The sequence below is a fragment of the Rhipicephalus sanguineus genome, chromosome 6 (genome assembly GCF_013339695.2).
Source record: "Rhipicephalus sanguineus isolate Rsan-2018 chromosome 6, BIME_Rsan_1.4, whole genome shotgun sequence".
In the NCBI taxonomy this organism is placed as follows: Eukaryota; Metazoa; Arthropoda; class Arachnida; order Ixodida; family Ixodidae; genus Rhipicephalus; species Rhipicephalus sanguineus.
The window spans coordinates 143,831,667-143,854,652 of NC_051181.1; positions in this window are offsets into that span (position 1 = coordinate 143,831,667).

Consider the following 22,986-nt stretch of genomic DNA (forward strand, 5'->3'; position numbering starts at 1 on the left):
TCTTAAAACATGAAGGGCCGTGTGAACGGCAAAATAGGTACACACCATTGATGATGGAGTATACCAAGTATGTACACATGTTAGCAGATAGTGCACGTAAGATTACGTAAAATGTTTATAGAAGCAAAAGAACTGAGTCGTGAGAACGCTAAGACAAAAAGAAGAAGAAGGCAAGAGAAAATGCTCAAAAAATAAAGCAACTAATAGTGAATAAACGAGAGCATCCACGCTTGTGTGCGTGCGAATAGCCTTTCAGGTTAGACGAAAAAAAAATCACAGCATATCCACGGAGTGAACGATGATGAGTGGGCGAAGCTGCGGAGGTTCATCGGTAAACCGTGAATCTTCCGTGAATTCTGCCCAGTACATCATCACCGACGTGAGATCGGGCGCGTTTATACTAAAGGTTCGATGAGAGTTATGACGACTTGCAGCTCACTTTAATTTTACATGTACGCTGTGAATTTTCATTGTTTAGAAAACCATTGCTTTAGAAAACATCTGGCGTCTTTCGTTAAGCAGCTGGCGTCTTTTCGTTTTGCTTTAGAAACATCTGGCGTTCTTTCGATTTGCTTTTAGAAAACATCTGGCGTCTTTCGTTGGTTTATTTCATCAATCAACGGCGTTTTGAACAAAATTTTTATTGTTTAATCACGCACAGGAGAAATCTCACCAGGCACTACCTTGGAGGTAAACAATGGCTGCTAATGGGAATGAGAGACAGAAGAAGTCGGCTTTTAGCTAACACTTACACTTCTACTTCTACTAACGTTTCCTACTGGAACATGCCAATGGCTGCTAATGGGGAATGAGGGACAGAAGAATTCGGCTTTTAGTTAACGCGCACGCTGCGAATTTTTCATTGTTCAACAACGCACAGGAAAAATCTCCCACCGGCACCACCTTGGAGGTCAAGATCTGGTACTAGCGTTACGACTGGTTACGCACTACGACTACTACGACTACGAGCGACGAACGGGTGCCGCTTTAAGGAGCTTCGCCCCTAATAAGGATTTCCAGACGACACGATTTCATTACGTGGGATATTCGAGAGATAAACATCAAAATATAGGGGTGAGTGGATCAAAGAGTACGTGCGCGCAGGGACTGACTGGACCTTAAAGCATTATGGCCAAGATGCGGCAACACGCGATAAACGAGCATCTGTTATTCTCACTTAAAAGCTGATGTCTGACCAAAAAGATTTCAATAAAGCAGCCCGCGTAGAGTAGGCAATCTTGGGATTGTTTTGTAACTGTAGCCATAACACTGGCACTTCCTGCTTACACCCCGTCTTTTCGAAATGACATAAATATTTAGGGGAAAAAAAAGCATTCATTGCCAGACAAAGTGCACGACAGTCATGTCTCTGCGCAATATGATATCCTGTCATTGAAGTTGCTGAAGTGACTTGAATTTTCCCACAATAAAGCAGTGGTTGGTGTCTCTAGTTGCAATGAAACGTCAGACGCCATTTGCGATGGTCTCGTGTGTAAGATATAGCAACCCCGGCACTGCTGGATGGTTCTACTGTGAAATATTCTTTCACCGGTTGGACACTTATTAAACTGTAGATTACATTTCTCGTACTGCTGTAAGTTTTCACTCGTCAAAGCAGTTGACGTTCTTTTAAATAGCTGCTTTCGCGGTAAAAAATCTACCTTGTTTAAGACGCGACGGCTGTCCAGGTGTTATATTGAAAGCGCTGTTCAGGATATACCGTTGCCTATGAATTTCAGATACAACCACCACGGCCGAGTGAAATCGGGTTAATACCCATATATGCCGTGACAAATCAAGACTTCAGTATTTCCGTGTAGTACCAAGTTTTAGGCGGCCCGCTTGAAACACTTTATTGCAGGTGCAATAGGGACGAAGCTTGAGGTGGCCCGGAGGGGGCCACCCCTCACAATCACTAGGTGGGCTCCTCCTCACAGGAGCCCATTGGCGACCGCCGCGACTCGGGCTCGGTCGACCAGGGCCTTCTGGCTGACCAGGTCGGAACAGCCGAGAAGCGCTGCCTCCCAGTCCTCCCGGGTGGGTTTTGTTTTGGGGCGAGGTTCGGGGTTGACTGGCATGTCCACACCATGTAGAAAATGTCAAAAGACGCCTCCGCACAGTGCGGGCACTTGCCAGAACAGGCAGAATCAAAGTGTTTTAAAAGTGCCGAGCACAGCAGTGTTTTTGGCATAAAGGCGGAGGAGTGTGCGTTCCTCTGCCTTTGTAAGACCTTTACAGGGTCCAGGATAAGGATAAATTGCGTGGCTGAATTGGTAGAATCGAGTAATTTCTCGGAACGTTAAGGCCGGATTGGTACAGCAGCATGTTGAGGAACACACTTGCATGCGAGATTACTTCACCTCAATGGATTATTTAAATTGTCTCCTACGAGGTTCGCTTGCCGAGTCTGTTTCTGCCGATGCTCTTGAAATGCAGTGGAGGTTTCTGAAGATCATAGACAACAGCCATACCACTTTAGCTTAAGTTGTGGAAAGTCTCGTGTCGCCACATTTCGGAGAGCTTGGTCAAGTATAAAAACAATGAGGAGTCATGTGGCTACGCACACACGTAGAGAAAAGAACCTGTTATTACCTTCTGAATCGACGGGCACAAGGGAAGGTCCATGCGTCGGGCACGTGGTGATTACCGCTGGTGTTTCGGCGCGACCTCGTGGGTCCGGCCTGAACCGCGGGAACAATTGAGAAGAGAACACAAGGAAGTTTATGCGCCCACAATAATCCACTTTAACCACTTGGAACACAAAGCACATATTCCAAATTATGCTAGGGCAAGGCGCGACGAAAGAAGATCTTATATATGAGGTGCGGTACTCGGACTGCTAAATCGTGGGGGCGCCAAATGAGGTTAGGTGAAGCAATTGCGTGAAAAGCATTTTTAAAGACTGTCAAACACCTCTGGCACACATCTGTGTGTCTGAGTGAAAAAATTGTATATGTTGAGGTGGTCAAAATACCGGTAAAGTTATTCAAAAGGCAAAAATGCAACGTGGCAACAGGAAATGACAAGCGATTTTCGGGGCGCCATATCATTGCCATGCTGCTCCTGGTTTTAGAAAGCTTAGAATCATTGTACTGATATAGGCTTTGGCGCGTGTAATAATAATATCTGGGGTTTAACGTCCCGAAACCACGATATGATTATGAAAGACGCCGTAGTGGAGGGCTCCGCAAATGTCGACCACCTGGAGTTCTTTACCGTGCACCTAAATCTAAGTACACGGGCCTCAAACATTTTCGCCGCCATCGAAAACGCAGCGGCCGCGGCCGGGATTTGATCCTGCGACCTTCGGGTCAGCAGTCGAGCGCCATAACCAGTAGAACACCATGGCGGGGCACTCTGTCGCATGTATAGCATTGGCAAAATTAAGAATGATGACGCTTTAACACAACTGGCATCCTTACCGCAAAATTTTCTTTTCATAAATTACGTCAAATAGAACCTTGGATTTTTAACACGAAGCGAACTAAATGCGGTGACCAAATGCTACTGTTTTACTTGCCGACAGTTCTAAATCAATTACGTCAATAAAATATATCTATTGTTCAAGATGTACTTTTGGGCTAGTTGGTTGGTCATATTTACGATAAGTGACAGCGCACACCGAGTTAGGACACGTACACGAAACACAAAAAACGACGACACAAGAGCTGATTCAGCGCTTGTGTCGTCGTTTTTTCGTGTACGTGTCCTAAGTCGGCGTGCGCTGCCTTTTATCGTATCTATTGTGTCGCTAAAGAAGCTAGGCGACATATTTATATCATTGCCTTAGCTGCCGTAAGTTCATGCGCTTTTTCTTTTCGTCGGTCTTCATCACTACGGCCTTTTTTTTTTCTCCGCTTAACTGGGCAAAATGCTTCCACGATAATCTTGTTCATTAATGCTGACCATGGTTGTACGCTCTTTTAGTTAGGTCATGCATTATGTATACCGTGTGCTTCTCCTTGACCGCTGTGAAGCAGCCCAGTGCATGAGGTGGCCAGGTTTTCCTCAAGCTGCTCAATGCAACTTTTTTGCCAAATCATTCTCGCAACCTTGTAGCGGAATAAACTGGATTCAATTCTCTTTCGAATTGTCTTTCAATATTTATATTACCTTTTTTTTGCTACCTTTCGAGTTTTGAGCTCCGCAATCAACGCATATTTCTTCGTTAGAGTCGATACCAAGGCGGCTCTCGCGTTTTCACTTTCGTTATCAAAAGAAAAAAGAAAGTCATTGAAGTAAAGCGTCACCAAAAGAAAATTCGTATTTGTTTCGCTATAACCGATAATTCGGTATCACACTGTTCGTTATAGAGAGTCGTATGTTAGGGGTGTGCGCACACGGAATTAAGAAAAACCCGAACAAAAAGTGTCGTTTTCACAGGCCTCAATTTTTACGAATTTTCATGCACAATACATTACCGTAGTGAAATATAGTCACGGGTATAATTTTTCTTTCGTTGTTGCTGTTTGGTTGCTTGGTTCTCGTGCGATATTGAGAGGGTGAGGGGGAGGTACAGCTGTGTAACTTACTCAATGCTTGTTTAAGGTACCGTTTCTCGAATGTAACCGAGTGGTGGTGCCGCGATGGCGATGGGAAAGATCAACTTATCGAGCAATGACTACGTAGAACCTCGTTAATCCGGAGCCAGTCGAAACGTACTAACAGTTGGAACGTAGCCCCGACTGAGCCTCGTGAAGTCCATTGTATTCGCTGATCGCTTAAACCGTAGTGGCTCGTCCCATGCTTATTTGTTCATCCGCACTGCGGTAACATTGTGTCGCATAAAGGTTAAGAGCGCCCCAAAGCTTGTCGACGCCACCATGTGTCGGAAGAAAGTCTTCAGTATATTTAGTTGTGCAGAGACCGGGCGATCAATGGTTCCGGTTTCGGTGCAGTTGTGGCGATGCCTTCACCGATAAACGTAGAAAAAGAACAAAGGCGAAACGGTGCCACTGACCTATTACGGTAAGTATCTTCATTTCGGCGTGCCGCCTGGCGCAGCGCTGTTGTAAGCGCTCCGCGCGCTTTTAATAGGCGACGATCTGTGCTATCAGCCAGCCGGCGGAATATTGCTGCCATTTGGCTTCATAGGTGTTTTCTTATTGCCATGCTTAGTTAACTCTTCTAAAAATTGCCCACGGCAAGTTCGAATGGGTTATATTAGCACAGGAAGCTTTAAATGTACGAGTGAATTCAATTTAAGAAGGGCAAAATAATGATGAGATGGTAGCAAGTACCCTTCAGTTGCAGGTCTTTTACTTGATGGACCGGAATCGTCCTCCGAGCCACGCTTTTTCGGTATGCCTGCAGTATCAGGAACGCAAAAAACTGGAAAAGAAATAAGCGCACTCAATATTCAACAACTTTCATGCTCATGCAGATTGGCAGAAAACAAGGGACAATGGGTTGAAACTTCTTTTTGTTTAAGCGCCACTAAGTCGCGAACAAGTACTGTATATGACTGGTACAGTAAAGCAGTGATACTTTCAGCGGAAACATCCAACATCTTAACATATAATGAGCCATATGAACGGATAGGATAGGTACACACCCTCGGTGATAGAATATCGAAGCATACACACATGTTAGCAGAAACTGCACATAAACTTATGTCAGATATTTACAAAAGTAAAAGAAACTTAATCGTAAGAACACGAGGAACAAAAAAGATGATGGTGACGAAATCAAGAGAAAATGCAGTACGGGAAAGAGCACAAGAGCACGCTTACGTCTTCAACGAATAAGCGAGAGCATCCTTGTGTGTTTACGGCGAAATAGCTTTTTAGTTTACATGGGAAACCATAATTTTGATTGAACACGATCTCATTACGTAGCATATTCCAGAGAGAAATAGCGGCACGGAGGAGCGAGTGGACCAAGGAATAAGTGCGCGTAAGAAATGATTGGACATGAAAAGTATGGCGAAAGAGTAGAAATAAAGCTTAAAATAAGAAAGAGCTGAGCTAGTTGGCATGTATTCATGTTAAAGAGACAGGGCGCGCAAACACGAACACAAGAGAGAAGTCAAGGCACCACAAACGCCGACTAACAACTGAAGACTCTCACAACGGAGGAAAAGAAAGAAGACACGAAAACTTATCTGCGCATGGCCAAGCAATAGGCGGACCTGTCACTCCGGCACGCGTGGTGGTCTACGTGAAAGATAACTAAGACACTTGATTTCTTCTTTATGCAGGTTAATGGATGGTTGGCTCACGCACGCGCTACCACTATTATTTATATGCCAGGCCTCAACCATTAAACGGGTTTCGTCATTCCTGTGCCGGTACAAAATCGCGCATTCATCGAATTTTGGCGTGCACTTATACTCTCGACAGAGAGAGAGAGAGAGAGAAACTTTATTTGCGTATAACGCGGACACATGTTTGAAAGATAAAAGCTGCGTTCATATAGCCTCCGTTTTGTGTTTGGCGGTAGCTCAGCGGGCTAAGTGCCCGCCAGCCATCGTCGCGGACCGAGAGGTCATGGGTTCGACTCCTGTCAAAGGAACTTTTTCTTAGTTTTTTTTCTTTGCCATTTGATAACGTCGTTTTTCTGACGTATTTCCGTCACGGAAATACGTCATGAAAGTCTCGGTGGACCCCGGCATGAAACACTTTGGTGTTAAAAATTCAAGCTCAGCTGATCGCAGCACAACCGACTTATCGCTAATACAGATATCTTCTTTTCTTCTTATGTGGTATGCTTCTAGCATCTTTCGCTCAAGCACATCCTTGCTTCTACCAAGAATGACGATATTGGCAAATCTTGCCTCACATCTACACGCGTTGCAGTGCGTAGGCAAATGTGCCGAAAGATTAATCTTGATCGAAAAGTCATGCTCCCATTGCAGCAGCGGCTAAATCCCTGCTTCAAAAGTTTCAAGGCAGAAAGAAGGAACGTCAGCGGTTCGAAAAAAGACCAGTAGTTGTCCCGTACGCCCATAAGGTTGCACATTTTTCTTCTTTTTTTTCATTTTATTTACTCTAGAGGCCCGTTGGGCATTACGGTGGGGGGGAGGGTATAATTTATTACAACGAACACAAACATTGGATACACAGAAAAAGAATATAGCGGTGCTAATAACACTAGTATAGTCACTCTTGTATGAAGAAGCGTATGCGTAATCAGATGAGAATATGCAAAAAAAAAAAAAGAAAAGAAAAATATTTACAGAAAGTACTCGCAGAAAAAGTATAGGCTTATAACCTTAAAAAGGTGGCTAATAGGTACAAAGTACCTGTGGTGTTTTCGACGCCAATGAAGTTGTCGGGCCTGTGCCCACAGATTTAAAGAGGACCCTTGCCTGCCCTGTGGGGTATAAGAAGCAGGCGAGGCCCTACGTCACCTATGCGTTGGGAGTGGTCTACAAAGTTCCGCTCTCCTGTGGAAGGGTTTATATTGGCCAGACCGGCCTATGTGTTAACGATCGAGCGAGGAGCATGATCTTTCCATCAAGAATAATGTTTCGGCACATTTGCCTGTGCACTGCAATGCGTGTAGATGTGAGGCAAGATTTGCCAATATCACCATTCTTGGTAGAAGCAAGGAGGTGCTTGAGCGAGAGATGCTAAAAGCATGCCACATAAGAAGAAAAGAAGATGCCTGTGTTCGCGATACGTCGGTTGTGCTGCGATGACGCGCGCATCGCGTTTGATTTTGACCGAACCCGTCTCATTATTATTTATTTTATCCGCTAGGCTTTGCGTTCTGGCGCTGCAGTCGCGCTGGAAAACTCGACTGGCTCGCGTTGCCGGGGCCACCGCCCTGCACACTTTTACACTCGCTTCTGGTTGCTGTTTTCGGGGTTTTCCCGCATCTGCGGTGACATTTTGCGTTATAATAGAACAGAGTGAGCGTGTATGGCTCTGTAGGTGCCATGTACGATTATTCGATATCATATGATATGTCTGACCTCAATGCAGACAGTGTCCGTGCGCGTTCGGTGTTCGGGCGCTCGCACTTGCATCTGTTTATCCGACTCTTTAAGGACAGATTATGTTTGTAAAACACGCGGTAAATAAACCCTCACGGTGTGCCCATGACTTCCGATGGGTGCGCGCTTGGGCGCCGGATATGCCGCGCAAGGCCGAGCTTACTCCGGGAGCAATTTGTGATTTTTCAGGAGTGCTTTCATTCGCGCATAGCCTGTGACTATTAGAAAACGAGGTTCCAGCATTCTTTTTCGTTAGAATTTGTATTCATTGATTGTTTAAAGCAAGACACTGGTGCCATAGGTGTATATAGTTGCGGTGCGTTGTATAAAGAGCGGTTTTAAATCTAAATCACTCACTTTTATATTCACACTCATCGTGGCTCACGCACGTTCATTCTCATTTCCACTCGCAGTCCTCGGTACACACATTTATACTCACATTCAGCAGCACTCACTCAAGTTCATACTCATGCCCACTCACACTCATCGGCACTCACTGGGATTCATTCTGACATCTACTCACATTCATCGGCGCTCGCTCACGTTCATACTCACTCTACTCACACTCATCGATACTCACTCAATTTTTTACTCATTCCACTCACCCTCACTGATACTCACCCAATTCATACTCACTTATACTCACGCTCATACGTACTCACTCACGTTTATTCTCATTTCCACTCACACTCGTCGACACACATTCATACTCACTACTGCTCACGCTCATGAGTACTCACTCTGAGTACTCACTCAAATTCATACTCACGTACACTCACATTCATCAGTCATCACTCACGTTATACTCTGATGTGACCGAGGAGGGGTTGAGGCTGCCACCCTGGCTCCGGCGAAGAAGGACTCTTGCGACGGTTTACACGTACAAGAAGAAAACCTGTTTAATTTACATAATTACAGGAGGTTTAAGAACCAAGGCGTAGAGACGCGCCTTTACATCACAAGGGCCCAGAGCGAGACGAGAGGGCGAGCGAAGGCCAATGAGTCCCCCCGCGCACACCCGACGCGCTCCTTTTATCTCGGTCCGAGCACGCGCTAGACGCCGACTGCGTATAACAGGCCTGCCGATGCGCGTTCCTCGCAGCGCACCAAGTGATTTCCCGCGTTCCTGTGGAACGCGGACAGCGTATGGTAGGTACGCTGATGAGCGTCCCTTGCAGGCCGGTTCTTTGTATTGCCGGTTACAACAGCTCGTCCGCCGCCCGAAGAGGTCACGTAAGGGCTGCAGTAGCGCTGCTCGCCGTTGCACGACTCCGTAGGCGTCACTATGATTGCCCACCACAACACAGAGACGCACACCACACAGCCGGTCTTACGGAAGGCACACCTTGACGTCGCAACGAACCACAGCAAACACACTCAGTCAAATCGTGGGACTGTCCACAGCTGCAGAGGCCCGGTTGCCGCTGCCCGTTTGTCAAAAGGCCACAGTCCGCAGTGGCTAGTTCAGCGTGTCCTTCATGCTCCGCTGTGGGACCAGTAGTCGTAGCTGGACTTCTCTTCTGCCTGGCTTAAGCGGGAAGAGACGCGTTCAAACCCAACACCAACGCTGAGGACACTCAGCTCTCCCGAGATCCACCAGACTTACGTTACTGCGAGGCTCCAATCTTAATTTGTTGCACTTGTGAAGCCTGCATGGTGGTGACCAGCTGATTAAGTGATAGCGTCCCAAACCAGACGAGTGGAACTTTTCACGTGCTGACCAGACCCGAGACAGAAAGACGCTTGGAAGTGTGCTCTTTTATACGTGTGTCTGCAAATCCGCATGAAAAGACCCGGACGCTTTACAGAATTTTTATCCTCGGTGCAGAAAAGAGGGGATCCAAACCGCAGGATTTGTCTCCGGTGGCATGGAGACAGGAGCGTCCGAACGACCCCTACCTGCATGCGAACGCCTTCCTCTGGCTCAAGATCTAACAGACAAAATATCTTTGAGGAAGTGCCCTCTGAAACCCCAGACACCACAGAAAATGCATCACCTTCCTCGCCGCTCAAGAACTTGTGCACTGGCAATCTGGTGTCATCTCCTATGTCGCTTTCTCCAGCTTTATCATTGTGCTCCCTACAACTGACCGTTCCATTTTGGCCGTCCTGCCCATCAACACCTCTGTACACTGACGACAGCACATCCGACTGTATACTTTCTCCATTGACGAGTGATTGCGCACTCTTTTCCTGCCCACTCGAAAAAATGGCAACTGCACTAAACCGAGAAGTCAATCTGTCGTTCTTTACCAGCGAGTCATTCACCTGGTCTTCGGCCCTGATTGTGACGCCTGTTACCGCAATTGGTGGTATACCAGAATCGGCGGCCACCAGCTCAAAGCTTTCTTTACTAAAGTGGCCGCCAGATAGCCAAGAAACCTTTCTGTGCTCCTTCAGTGCAGCTATTCAGGGGCAATTCTACCTCTTCCTTGTAGGAATCGTTTTGACCTTCAGGGCAATCTTTGTGAGGCAGTTTGCTATGTGGACGAACGCGTACTTTCTCTGAATGGCGACGGACGCTGTACTCATCACGTAGCTCAGCCGCGCATTTAACGTTACTCTCGCACGGTATATCCTGAATTTCTGCATTTTCTGTTCCCAGACCGCTAGCGCCTTTTGCCTCTGCAATCTTAAGCTGAAGCCGCAAGCGCTGAAGCTCCCTTTCTTGGCTTTCCGCTTCTTCTTTACGCCTGACGGTCTCTCGCTCTTCGTCTTCTTGTGCCCTTTTTATCCTCTCCTCAATTAGCTCCCAGCACTCGGCAAGCTCCTCTTCATCCGCGCCAGAATCCTTAACTGCCTGTATTAAATGTGGCTTTCTATGAATAGTCGCCACCTCAATCCCCAGCTCCTCGCACAAAAGCACTAACTCCGGTTTTCTCAATTTGTTCAAATCCATGGCCACCCCGTGCAGACTTCCGCTGCTCAAACTGCCGTGAAGGTACCTCTAATAAACCCAAGCCTTCACAAAGCAGCAACTAGCACGCGCTTCTCGTCAAGCGTTTTCTCTGGACGCCGACTGCGTATTGCAGCAACGCCGACGCGCGTTCCCTGCAACGCACATGGAGATCTCTTGCGTTCTTGGGGAACGCGGACCGCGTATGGCAGATGCGCCGATGAGAGTGTCTTGCAGGCCGGGTCTTTGCGTCGCCGGTTACAACAACTCACGTCCACTCACAATCATCGATACTCACTCACATTCAACTGAAATCTACTTACACTCATCGGTACTCACTCACGCTCATGCTCATGTCCGCTCACACTCGTCGATACTCGCATTCATACTCATGTCTACCCCCACTCATGATGAGTACTCACTCACGTTCATACCCACTTCTACCCACACTCATGAGCGCTCACTCACGTTCACACTCACGTCTCCTCACACTCATGAGTACTCACTCACGTTCCTACTCACGTCTAAGCACGCTCATGAGTACTCACTCACGTTCATACTCACTTCTACTCCAACTCATGAGTACTCACTCACGTTCATACCTCTACTCATATCCCTCGTCACTCACTCATACACTCGGAACGTTTAAAATGAGTGTGAGTGAGTGTGAGTGAACTCATGAGTGAGTATGCCGAGCTATGCACAAAGTGCCTGGGGTTCGCCAAGAAATGCTTCGCATTTAACAAAATTTAATTCTTGCCGAAAAAAATTCTTCACGAGGCAGGTTTCGAACCCGAGTGACCTAGATCCGAAGGCGAGCGTGCTAACCACTCGGTTATCCAAGCACGCTAGCAGAGCATAGCACAGCCTTGCATAGTATAGCGTACCAAGGGGGTGGGAAAGGGAAGTGAGCGTGAGGAGGAGAGATGTGATGGCGAGGAGGAGGGAAGAGAGTAAAGCGTAGCACAGAAAGAATGAGAAAGAAATGGGGAAAAAGAAATGCAGAAAGAAAAAGAGAGGCAGAGAGAACGCCAACGAAAGAGAGAGATAAAAGGATAGAAAAAAAGAGGAAGCAAGCATCGCGCCGTCTAGCGACCAGACACCGCACCACCTGGACAAGTCGCGCATGCGCAGTAGCTAAGCCACGTCCACTGACGGAGCCATCGCGTGCAACCTCCACATCCTGGCTGCGTACTAGGAAGCCGCGCATCTAGGAGCCAGACGTGTCGGTCGACGTGGAGTACGAGCGGCGACAGGTCCGTGCTTTGCTGTGCCAAGCTGTGCGCGACTTAGTGCAAACTGCCCGCAATATTTTTTTTTACTTAAGATGACGTATGAAACGCATGCTCGAGTATAAACACTCAACGTATTTCTGCGCGTGGTGCAGTAAGAAGCTCACTCACCTAAGGGCTTTTAGGGAAGCCTTCCCTGCCGGAGACCGAAGTTTCGGGGTGTCGCCGGGGTCCGATGTTGTTAGCCCACACTTGTGCGGCCGGCGGAGCAATCACATCGGCTTGTCCACGACCATCTCGGTATCGTCGTACGACGAGAGCTCGCCGTCGTGTCTCGATGTGCTTCGCCTCTGGATGTGTCAGCGGGTCCTTGACTGGCGCAAGGGCCCGCTGACACATCCAGAGGCGAAGCACATCAGCAGTTGGCTCTTGACTGGCGAGGTCTGCGCTGTGGCCCTGCAGCTACCGATTATGTTCCGAGAGCGTGCAGGCACCACGCGCGCACCCGCGCTTTTAACCTCCCTGCGTTTCCTTTTCATCTTTTTCTCTCTCTCCGCGCAGAGAACACAAGCACTGCCGACGACGCTTAAGCGCTTCCAAGATATGAACGAATTCCCCGCTAATATTTCAAGTACATACTTATTTGTTTCTTCATTTATTTATTTCGTTTATCTTTATTTATTTTTTATTATGTTACTTAACTCTCTCTCTTCTTCTTTTTCTCTCTTTAACATTCGATACAGAAACCGTAAGCACAACTAATATTTTCGCTTGCCTGCAAGTTATCTTTTTAGAATTATCCTTTCTTGTTTCAGATATCCTACCGCCGCACGATTCATTACCGATCCCCCGTGGTGGGCTGAGCCATTCCTGTAGGCACCAACCAACCAACCAACCAACCAACCAACCAACCATCCCGGAGTGGGTATTAGCCATATCTGAAGGATATCATCATCGTCATCATTTACCTCCCTCTCACCACACTCATGAACAGAAGTGGTTGTTGCAATCCCCAAATTTATTTGACTAAGTAATTGGAGCAAGTATCATACTGTAGGCTCCCACGGCCTACAGAAGTGATTTTGCAAAATTTATCACAAATTATCTTTCATTTGCTGTTCCGCTCACCAACTAAGGCGAAAGCCTTAAGTGCCTCATCAGACGCTGAACTTGAAAAACGCAGCGTCCGGTAAAAGGACTCACGTGACCTCTCGAGCGTGACCTTAAAACAACCTTAGGCGACCATAATGTTCCATTTCAGTGCCTTTAATGGCGATAGCCTCTAGCGACTGGTGAAGTTTCGGTTCTTTGGGTAGACACTAGAGTTAAGGCTGACTTCTGTATTGGATATGTGCCATCTTGGAGAACAGTTTTCTCTTTCAGTTAACACATGTAATTGTTTTCAGCGCACCCGAGGAACCGAGCTGCGCTTCCCTCTGCGTGGCCTCAGAAATAAACTCCGTCAGCACGCCGTCGCGCTGCCGAAGCTGATCGCAGAGGCCAAGTACAAAGAAGCGCGTGGTTAAGATCTGCTCCGCCAGGTGGCGAAACAATCCCTGCTGTTCAAAACAAAACATAATTATGCACTTTTCCTAATTAAACATATGCTCCAATATTTCTGATGGTTAATTAGTGAACGTTGGACGTCAATATAACGTAAAGTGCACAGTAAAATAGCCACACCGCAAGGTTATCGCCTTCGAGTCTTAGGCGAATGCATAAGGGATCCTGCGAGTTTTTGAAGTCCCTAAATTGTATACGCGGCTTGTAAAGCTGTTTGTTTTCATTTAAAGCAAACATACCTCTTTAAATCGTCTTTAAAATGGCTTTGACCTCTTGTGAAAATACAAAACGCCGACTACAATTAGATATATTCTCATTCGTTTTATGCTTGGTTACAAGCTATATACGTCTCAATCAATTGCAAGACGACGTGGCTGCATGAAACCACTTCAACACTAAATGATTGCACATAAGTGGCAGTGTTGTTTGCGCTGTTCATAGCGTGAAAAAGCTGGCATAAAATATGGCCGGAAATTGCGCTAATCTATCTGAACGTATAACTCTTATTAATGAACATAACGCACATATTACTGAGAATAAAACAGATACAGGCACGCAAGTTATTTTTGTTTCGCAAAGACAACGCACTTATGCTTGGGGTTCATCGGCGCATCCCGCGAACAATTATAAGCCTTCGCAAACGCTTTGAAATTTTTAAGCGGTGCGTTGCATCTTTCCCTCGCAGTGAGATCAGTCTGGGAGGAACACAGGGCGCTACAGTACGTCATGAAGAAAAGCTGTTTCTCGGTATATTGCTCCAGTGATTCGAGCCTAAGACCAGAATCTGAGTTTCGGCGCAAAGCATCTCTAAAGGCGCGAAAGGCGATTTCTAAGCCGGCCACCAAAGGAAACCCTTCCAAATCAACGCGCGCGTTTTTCGTGTATGTGCACGCCATTTTCTCTTTGTACGAGTAGTAGATGCGCTGCCATTCCTTTACGATAAGTCGACCCTCGGCATCGATCACTCTGCCGAGTAAGTCCATTGTCTTCGCTGCTTCTTGGGCGTACAGCGTTCCAAATCCGCCGTAGATCATAGCATCCGTTCCGGTGAAGTAATAAACTGGTGCCTTCAGCACAGCCAAGGATACGTGGGCTTGGTTGAAGTAGTAGTCGAAGTCGAATGACCCGTGCGGCAGCGCTAATTTGCATCATGTACAAGTCGTCGAAGTGCGCATCAGTCAAAAGGCCTCGAAGCGTTCGCAAAGACTGTACGAAGCTCTCGAAGAACGGTCCAGTCATGTCGGGGAACTCGTCGTACAGTTTCTCGGTCACGTTCGCGTCGAAGAACTGCGTGGCGGGCCAAATTTGTGCTTTTAGCTTGCGAACCTTCGAGAGCGCCGTGTTTTTAGCGTCGACGTCAAGCCACGTCGCGCCTTCGACGCTGTCGTAAAACGTCAGCGTTATCTGTCCCACGAGGCTGTTGACACGTTTTCGGGTGCGCGCGGGGTACTCATTCCGCACGTAGTCTTCGGCAACGAGCAAGCCCAGAGACGAGCTGACGTAATCAAAACAGGCGTGCTCGACAAGCCACCTGCTCTCTTCGCTCGTTCCGACTCGCAGGTCCGACCTGCCTGCGATTATCCAGAGATGTTCTTCGATAAACATCCAAGAGACGGCGTCGGCTATGGCTTCTTCGGAATGCCTTGTGAAAAGCACCACGATGTTCTCGAACAGCTTGCTTCCTATAACGACCGGACTCTCAGCGCTGAACTGATACGGCTTGCTGTGTTTATTGATGAGATCGAGCAACGAATTGTTCTCATGCCAAGGCAAGCTCGAAGCTAAGGAAGCGATATCTAACGGCACGTGGTAAGCATCGCCTTGGGCCACGTCGAGTGACATACTAATGAAGTGGCTTTGCAGAGCCTTTAGCGCGCTTATGGAAAACGACGTGGAAGCGTTCAGGATTTCGAGGTGTTTTCTGACGTACGACTCGTAATCGGCCTCCGAGTTCGGCATGACCTTCTTCGGGCGCCATCGAGAGCTCAGTGCTCCCGGAGTGAAAACGAACACCGGCGTCCCCTGACGTCGGGGACAGCAGGAATGCGAGCCTGGAAAAGCAGACCCATGCGCCAGTTTATGGCCAGATCCAAGAGCGTGTCCATCGGCTGCGCGGTAGCAGGCACCTGGAGGCGGCGCTTCGGGCCAGAACATGCTCAAGTTCCTCCTCAATTCCTTGAAGAGCTCAAGGTTGTACTTGACGTCCGACTCCGAGGGCTGGGCTGCACGCCCTGAAGAGCTTGGCCGCCTTCCTCGAGTTTCCGGCCTTGGATCGTAGACTGCTGATGGCGATGTTCGAGACTTCGGCGACCAGGTCGTCCATCCTGCTGCGCTTCTCGTGCACTTCCCAGGAGCCGCAGGAGAACCCGTAAAAGTCGTCGCACGGGTCCACGGACGCGTTCGAGGCCATCCTCAGGAGTTGGGCGTGAAGCATGCAGTCGTGACTGGTGCACACGGCGTACGCTAGCACGGGTGCCTCCGTTCTCCTGAGTGCAGCGACCACGGCGGTGACGACGACGACGCAGATGCCGACGAACACGGTGAACAAGGGAAGCAGCAGCGTGCTCGCACCGTCCGCCTGTCGTGAGTATGCGCTGCTGCAGGTACGCTGCGATGGGGGTGGTGCGCTGACCTGTAACATTAGACAAGAAAACAGTCACCATGTATACGGCAACGTACGTATGCGAGCTCGATGTTAAGCGAAGTGCCAACGGCAATATCAGCTGTCGTTAAATATCTAACACTACATATCGTCTTTGGATAGTGTCGTAAGTGTCTCAATGGATGGGGGTCGGGAAGAGCGGGGAAGGGGGGGGGCGCTGAGGTAAAACTCCTACCCCCCCTCCAAAGGAGGACCCTATGCACGCCTATATTTGTAAAGCACATCATTTCTTAAAAGGGACCGTACATAGACACTACTACTACTACTACTACTACTACTACTACTACTACTACTACTACTACTACTACTACTACTACTACTACTACTACTAGTAGTAGTAGTAGTAGTAGTAGTAGTAGTATCAGTAACCCTGGCATTTCACGAGTATTGTCTCCTAACAATAAACCTGGGAACTTCAAAATTGTCTGCTTTCCCATTGGCGGTCGTGCAGTCGTGCAATGAATAGCCGACAAAAGCCTCGAAAGATTATTAGATTGTTAGAATAATAATTCATTCTTGGAGCAAGCAAAACAGGTGCGTGGACGAAATAGAAATATTGGGCCACGATAATCAGCGATGTTACATACCATATCCCTACCGCTTCACGTTTTATCAGTGGATCGAGAGGTTATGCGTTTATACTTTCACTGGTGAGGTCAGTCAGTCGCGCCCGATAAACAATGAGACAATGAAAGTGAGTGTTATATTATGCATACTGAATTTATGTTTTCATATTGTGTACTAGATCATTAACTATAGCCGTCAACGACAGTACACAGCTTCAAACTGGCAACCCTTCAGTTGTACCACGGCTTCTAGCTGTGTGACATACAAACGACGTAGCTTGCGTTATTCCTCTTTTATTTAGAGGTGGTGTTCATTGCAAACATGGAGTCTCTGCACTGAACTTTCTTACGCTCTCAGCAGTCTTGGATGGCGTAGTGGCGCTGTCTTCAGGTGCAGTGCGAATAGCTGCACTTGAACGGCTTTCTTGGACCGTGTCGAGCTTCCCTTGGCCTCGCTGTAAGGACAGAAAACATGGCATAGACGTAATAGAATCATCTCTGTACCTCCATTTCGTTGCGTCTCCGTCATTACACATCGTCTGTAGTGCATAGTGGTCAGCTGCACTACAAGGACAGCGAACTCGCTTACGCTGCTCCGATGATCCCGCCGATGTTGGTTCGACCCGGTTGTCTTGCAGCTGGAGGTCGTACATTGGTCACGCGCGGTCTGGAACTTGGCGTCCACACTGCTGTACTCAGTCATGGTTGCGAAAATTCTGTAGGTTTGGGCTCTAAAGATGCACAGGCAAAACGGCCGCCCACAGAGGGTCCTCTTCTTCTTCCTGTTATTCTTCATAAGCTCCCGCTGACTACGCGCGCTTCCGGCGAAATGCCGGTAGGAAAAGTCAACAACGAAAGACATTTGATTCCGCGCCTGCAGCTTGATAATTAGCCCGTAGCTTGCGATGTCTTGGTATTGCTCAATACCGGACGTTACGAATAGGATATGACAACAGCAGCACAACCAACAACAACAACAACAACAACAACAACAACAACAACAACAACAACAATAAAAATACTGGACACTTATGATGGGGACGAGAAGAAAAATATTCTACAGGCCAACAACGATGAAATATTGCACCGTTCGATTCGTAAATTATGCCTTACAATGGGTTGACGCCGTTCGAAACTACAGGCAATCATCATTGTCACCTTAGTGTCACATTAGATCATGTAGAGCTCAAACGAATTTCTGCGGGACCCATTTTGTTATCGGTTATATTGTCTTCGCCCCCCACACCCCCACCTCAAGGGGGGGGGGGGGACGAAATTTCGCTCTATGACTTTGCGCAGTCGGAGCTGTCCAGTCAATAATTAAAGTGCAGGGTTCTGGCCATGCTGGTTTTTGACGATAATGGCGGTCGAGGACCCCGGATGTTGCATTCCCAAATTTAAGGTGGTTAAGGTGGTTAAGGGGGTTAAGATGGTTTAAGTCCCACCTTAACCCCCGGAAAGACGGGGTTTACAAGTAGGCCGTTGTGAGAGGCACGTCATCAATATTATTTTCAATTTTGCATTCATGGCGAAACTTCTTTCCTCCGGGCTCAAATAACGAGGGGGTGGGGGTCAGCGGTAACACCCCCCCCCCCCGATTATGTAGAGTCCTACGCGCTAATGCCTGCAAGCCAGAAGGCTGCTGGATTACGGAGCTTTCCCACATGAGAGTGATTCCAGGAATCGCTCTGGATACTGTGTCAACAATTGAACGTTTAGTTCTCTCTCTTCCATCTCCCGCTTCTTCAAGCTTCTTCAAGGTAATTTGATTAGTGCAAACTACGAACGAGAAAATGCTTTTCTCTACAACGGTTGCGACGCATCGAATGAAACATCAGCGCCGTCATCTGTCTTTCGATGAAAGGACTAGCACTGATTAGCCAAGGCCTTCCGAGTGTGATGTTCAGAAGTGGCCTTAGGGACCCACAGGCGAGCTAGAGCTGGCGAACTTCCAGCCACACTTCACTTTACAAAGCTTAATTTGACGGTCGTACCATAACTCCGAAGATTACGTAAAGTAGGTTAATTCCTTTTTGGCAGCAGTTCCTTGCTGGCAACATCCTCTGTCTAGGTCGTACCTCTAAGACTGAGCACCCGTCATAGGGAGGCCAGGAAACTGGACCGCGCGAACAAGGGTGCGTCACTTTTCGCATTGTCTATCTATTTCGGTGGAGTGAGCGCGTATTTTGTTTGTGCGCGTCGTGCCTTGTGCGTTCCGCTAAGCAAACAATCGCCACGTTTTAATGAAGCGTTTCAAAATAGGTATATACGCTAGAACGATGACGCTCAAGATGGATTAGTGCTAAGGGGAGGGTCGCTTCAAAATAGCATGCGGGAGAAAAAGCTGCGCGGACAATATGGCACGGCGACAAAAACTGCACAGGGTCAGAGAAGCTCAGTTATACAAAACATAACATAGACGTAACAGGAACGCTGGGAAAACAACGATGACTTCTGGTAGTACAGCGAATGAACCAAACAGGACATAGTACCCACCAACTCATGAGTTTGTCGACGTATATTCACAACAGAATATTGCGCAGTAATGAGAAAATTCTCGCATGGTGCACTCACTCACAAGCGTGTAAGCATGGAGTCATCTATTCTGTTTGTGTCATGTAATCAGTGGCTGTCTGAGCACGTTGTCCGCCGATATTAACCACTTCCCGTTAAACCACACAGTGGTCGTAAGTCGTGGTATGTTAGTCATAACGTCAACATATTTCACATCCAGTAAAACGAGTTCTTGGGCTAGTTGGTGTACATTCTGACAAAATTGGATGGCACAAAGAAACAAAGACAAGCGTACACAGGACTAGTGCCTAGTCCTGTCTAGTCAGGACTAGTTGACAGCACTAGTTGGCACTAGTTCTGTCTCCTCTTTTCCTCGTTTCTTTGTGCCTCCGAATTTTGTCATTTCACATCCACTGCATGCCGGCGGCCATGACACTGCGATTTTGATTTAGCGTTGCCTTGTGCAGCCAGCAAATTCCTTAATTTATTAAGAGATGAAAAAAATCCTCGAACAGGTAATGCCGCTGAAGCCATCGTTTCGACAAGTGCATTTTTCTTCGTCAAGGCAGCAACAAAGTCAAGTGTACTTGTCCAAACGTTGGCGCCAACGACATTGCCTACTCGAAGATTTGTTTCATCTCTTCAAACCTCCATCCTCACCTGAATTTTTGTCTTGTATAAATGTGTGAAGCATGTCTTTGCATGTGTATAGGCACAAATATCTCATAGCATACGTTTATCCACGCCTTAGCCTTGGAGCTGTCTGGGCCGCAGATCAACGGAATTCTACCGTTTCGCCAGCTATGCGCCTGGGCCGAGCCAGTTGGGGGCGGCTTCATCCTTCGGCTCTGAGTCAGGACTTCGCGCCTCGAAATAACTCTTCAACTCTCGCTCCCTTGGTTCGCACCAGGGCCCGAAAGAACACCGGGACTTTTGTGTGGTGCACCGTCCCACTTGACTTCACTTCAGTCCACACGCTTCGCATTGTTAGCCAAATACTTTTCGCTTTCCCGTTGACTCTCTAGACAGCTCGTACGTCGAGCCATGGGCCCACGAGATGTTACTCGGGCGAAACTTGAAGAGGGCGTTCAAGTAGGTGGAGGCATCGTCAACGCCTCGGACGACAGCTGTCGCGAGAGATTTCGAGACCTGCGTGGGAGCACCCGACGCGAGCCATTTCGCAATCCCGTGCCACACCTCCCTATGTGCGCTTTGCACAATTTGCGCGCTCCACTAGGCAGTGACGTTTTCTCTGGGAGGAGTGACCTAGACGGCACGCTGAGAATACGCGCTTGGGATTCTGAGCACATGCCACCACTTTCAGCCACTGGTCCCTGCGTTCTTGTCCTTGCCATTCGCGCGCCCGGCCTTATTAACGGTATGCCCCCCCCCCCCCCCCCCCCTGTACTACAAGTCAATGAACTCTCTGTCGTCTCCACTTTTTATTGCGAAAACCTTTGTTGGACTTCTGCCATTGCTTTCCGTAAAATACATGACACCTCTTCATGCATTCGGAAAATAAGGGACGGGACAAATGTTTGAAGATGGGAAGGGAACAGGAGAAAGGGAGTTTATATTCCACTGGAGTATTCGAAGCACTAATCGAGCAGGCATGGTGCTAGTATATCCCGACGAGAGTACTGATGCTCTCGCGTTTATGGAGACACACTATAACCCGTGACAGCGGCCCCTTCCAATGTTTGGCGTGCTTCACCGCATAAGACTTTTGCATTGCGGCGGAGCTGATTTATGTTTCCCCCTTCTCCATAAGATGGCGGTAAAGCTTTTGTTGCAGTTTTTTACGACAGATGCACGCGAACATACTTTTTCTAGGCTTGCATATTTGAAAAGCATATATAGCTAGAAACAGAATGAATGTGGCTGCAGACCGCACAACTTATTGACAAGCTGTTGAGATCGAATTGGCGTGGCATTTTAGTTTGACCATTCTTTGCCAGGAAGAAATAAAAGGCACCTTTTTTTACGCCGCATGTTGTGTGTAATTATATGCTGTTGGCGACTAAGCGGGCAATGACATCGGTCAGCAGCAAGCTCTTCCCTCTCCTGCAGTCCTTAAGCATACTGTGAGCACTCACTTAGTCTCCTTAAATACAGGGATTCATTATCATCATTTCATCATTTATTTACCCTTAAAGGCCCTTTTCAGGGTATTACATAAGGGGGGGGGACAAAAGCATCAATAACAGCATGGTCATTATTACATAAGGGGGGACAAGCACATCAATAACAGCATGATCATTATTATGCAATGCTAGAAAATAAAAAAAATAAAAAATATGTTTGCAAAATACAGAATACATGATTACAACCTCAAAAGCGAAGCAAATACAGTGCAATAGGCAGAACAAGTGGTATAAATGCCTTTACAAAAAGAATAGTACATGAAATAACACTGTGATGGTGGCAGATTAAGAGTTGAGAAAACATGAAAGTATGTGCCTAAATTTATTGGAGTCTTGCTCATTTACTATTTGTTCGGGCAATGCGTTCCATAGCTCAATAGCAGTTGGTAGGAAGGATTTGTTGAAAGCTTTAGTGGTACCATGTAAGCGTTGAACACTGAGGTTATTAAACAGACGGTGTGAAGTGCGGTTGGGCGGAAGAAAAATGGTGTCTCTGAGGTGAGGGAATTTATAATACAGTTTGTGGAAAAGGGAAAGTTGTGAAATCTTACGGCGAAGAGATAGACTAGGTATGCCGAGGGAAGATTTGATGGAAGTGATACTAGTGTGCCAATCATAGTTTGAAGCAATAAAACGTACCGCACGATTCTGTACTGCTTCGAGTGAGTCAATAAGACAAGTCTGGTGAGGGTTCCAAATCGCTGAGGCATACTCAAATTTTGTCCGAATGAACGTTTCGTAAGCGAGTTTGCGGACAGGGATTGGGGATAGAAAGAGTGATCGCTTGAGGAGGCCAAGCGATTTGGAGCAGTCTTTTATAAGGTTATTTATGTGCGCAGTCCATGTGAGTTGATCCGTGATTGTAACTCCGAGGTAACGGTAACAGTCGACTTGGGTGAGCGTCGAAGATTTGAGAGAGTACTGGTAATTTAAGGTTGTGTGCTTGCGGGTAACACACATTAGTCAGTTGAATGCAATGTTGAGTTACAATGAACAGAATCCTAATTAAGTGGCACAGATAGAGAGAGAAATAAACTTTATTGTGCGACCAGGCTTGAGCCCAAAGATAGGTGATAGGTAGCCAGGCAACGAAAAAAGAAGACAGGACTTTTGATATTCTGGTCTTGTAAGAAGACAGGTCTAGTTTTGTCTAGTCCTGGAGAGTTTATAACTTGCCCACTTTTCTATTATTCAAGAGGATCTCTGTTCCACTTCCGTAGTAGATCATCATTCAATACCTACGTCACACAACGTCTGTAGAAAGATGAGTAGACAGGACTAGCGCCTGTCCTGTGTACTCTTTTCGTCTATCGTCCGAACATTGTGAAGCGCACACATTTTACAAGAATGTATCCCTAACAACTCTCTCAGGCTTCTATTCTAATGTACCGACTGCTGTTCGAGTGTGCTCGTACATCATCGGTCTGCTACATTCTGTTCCATTCCATCTTCCTTTTTCCCCCCTCTCAT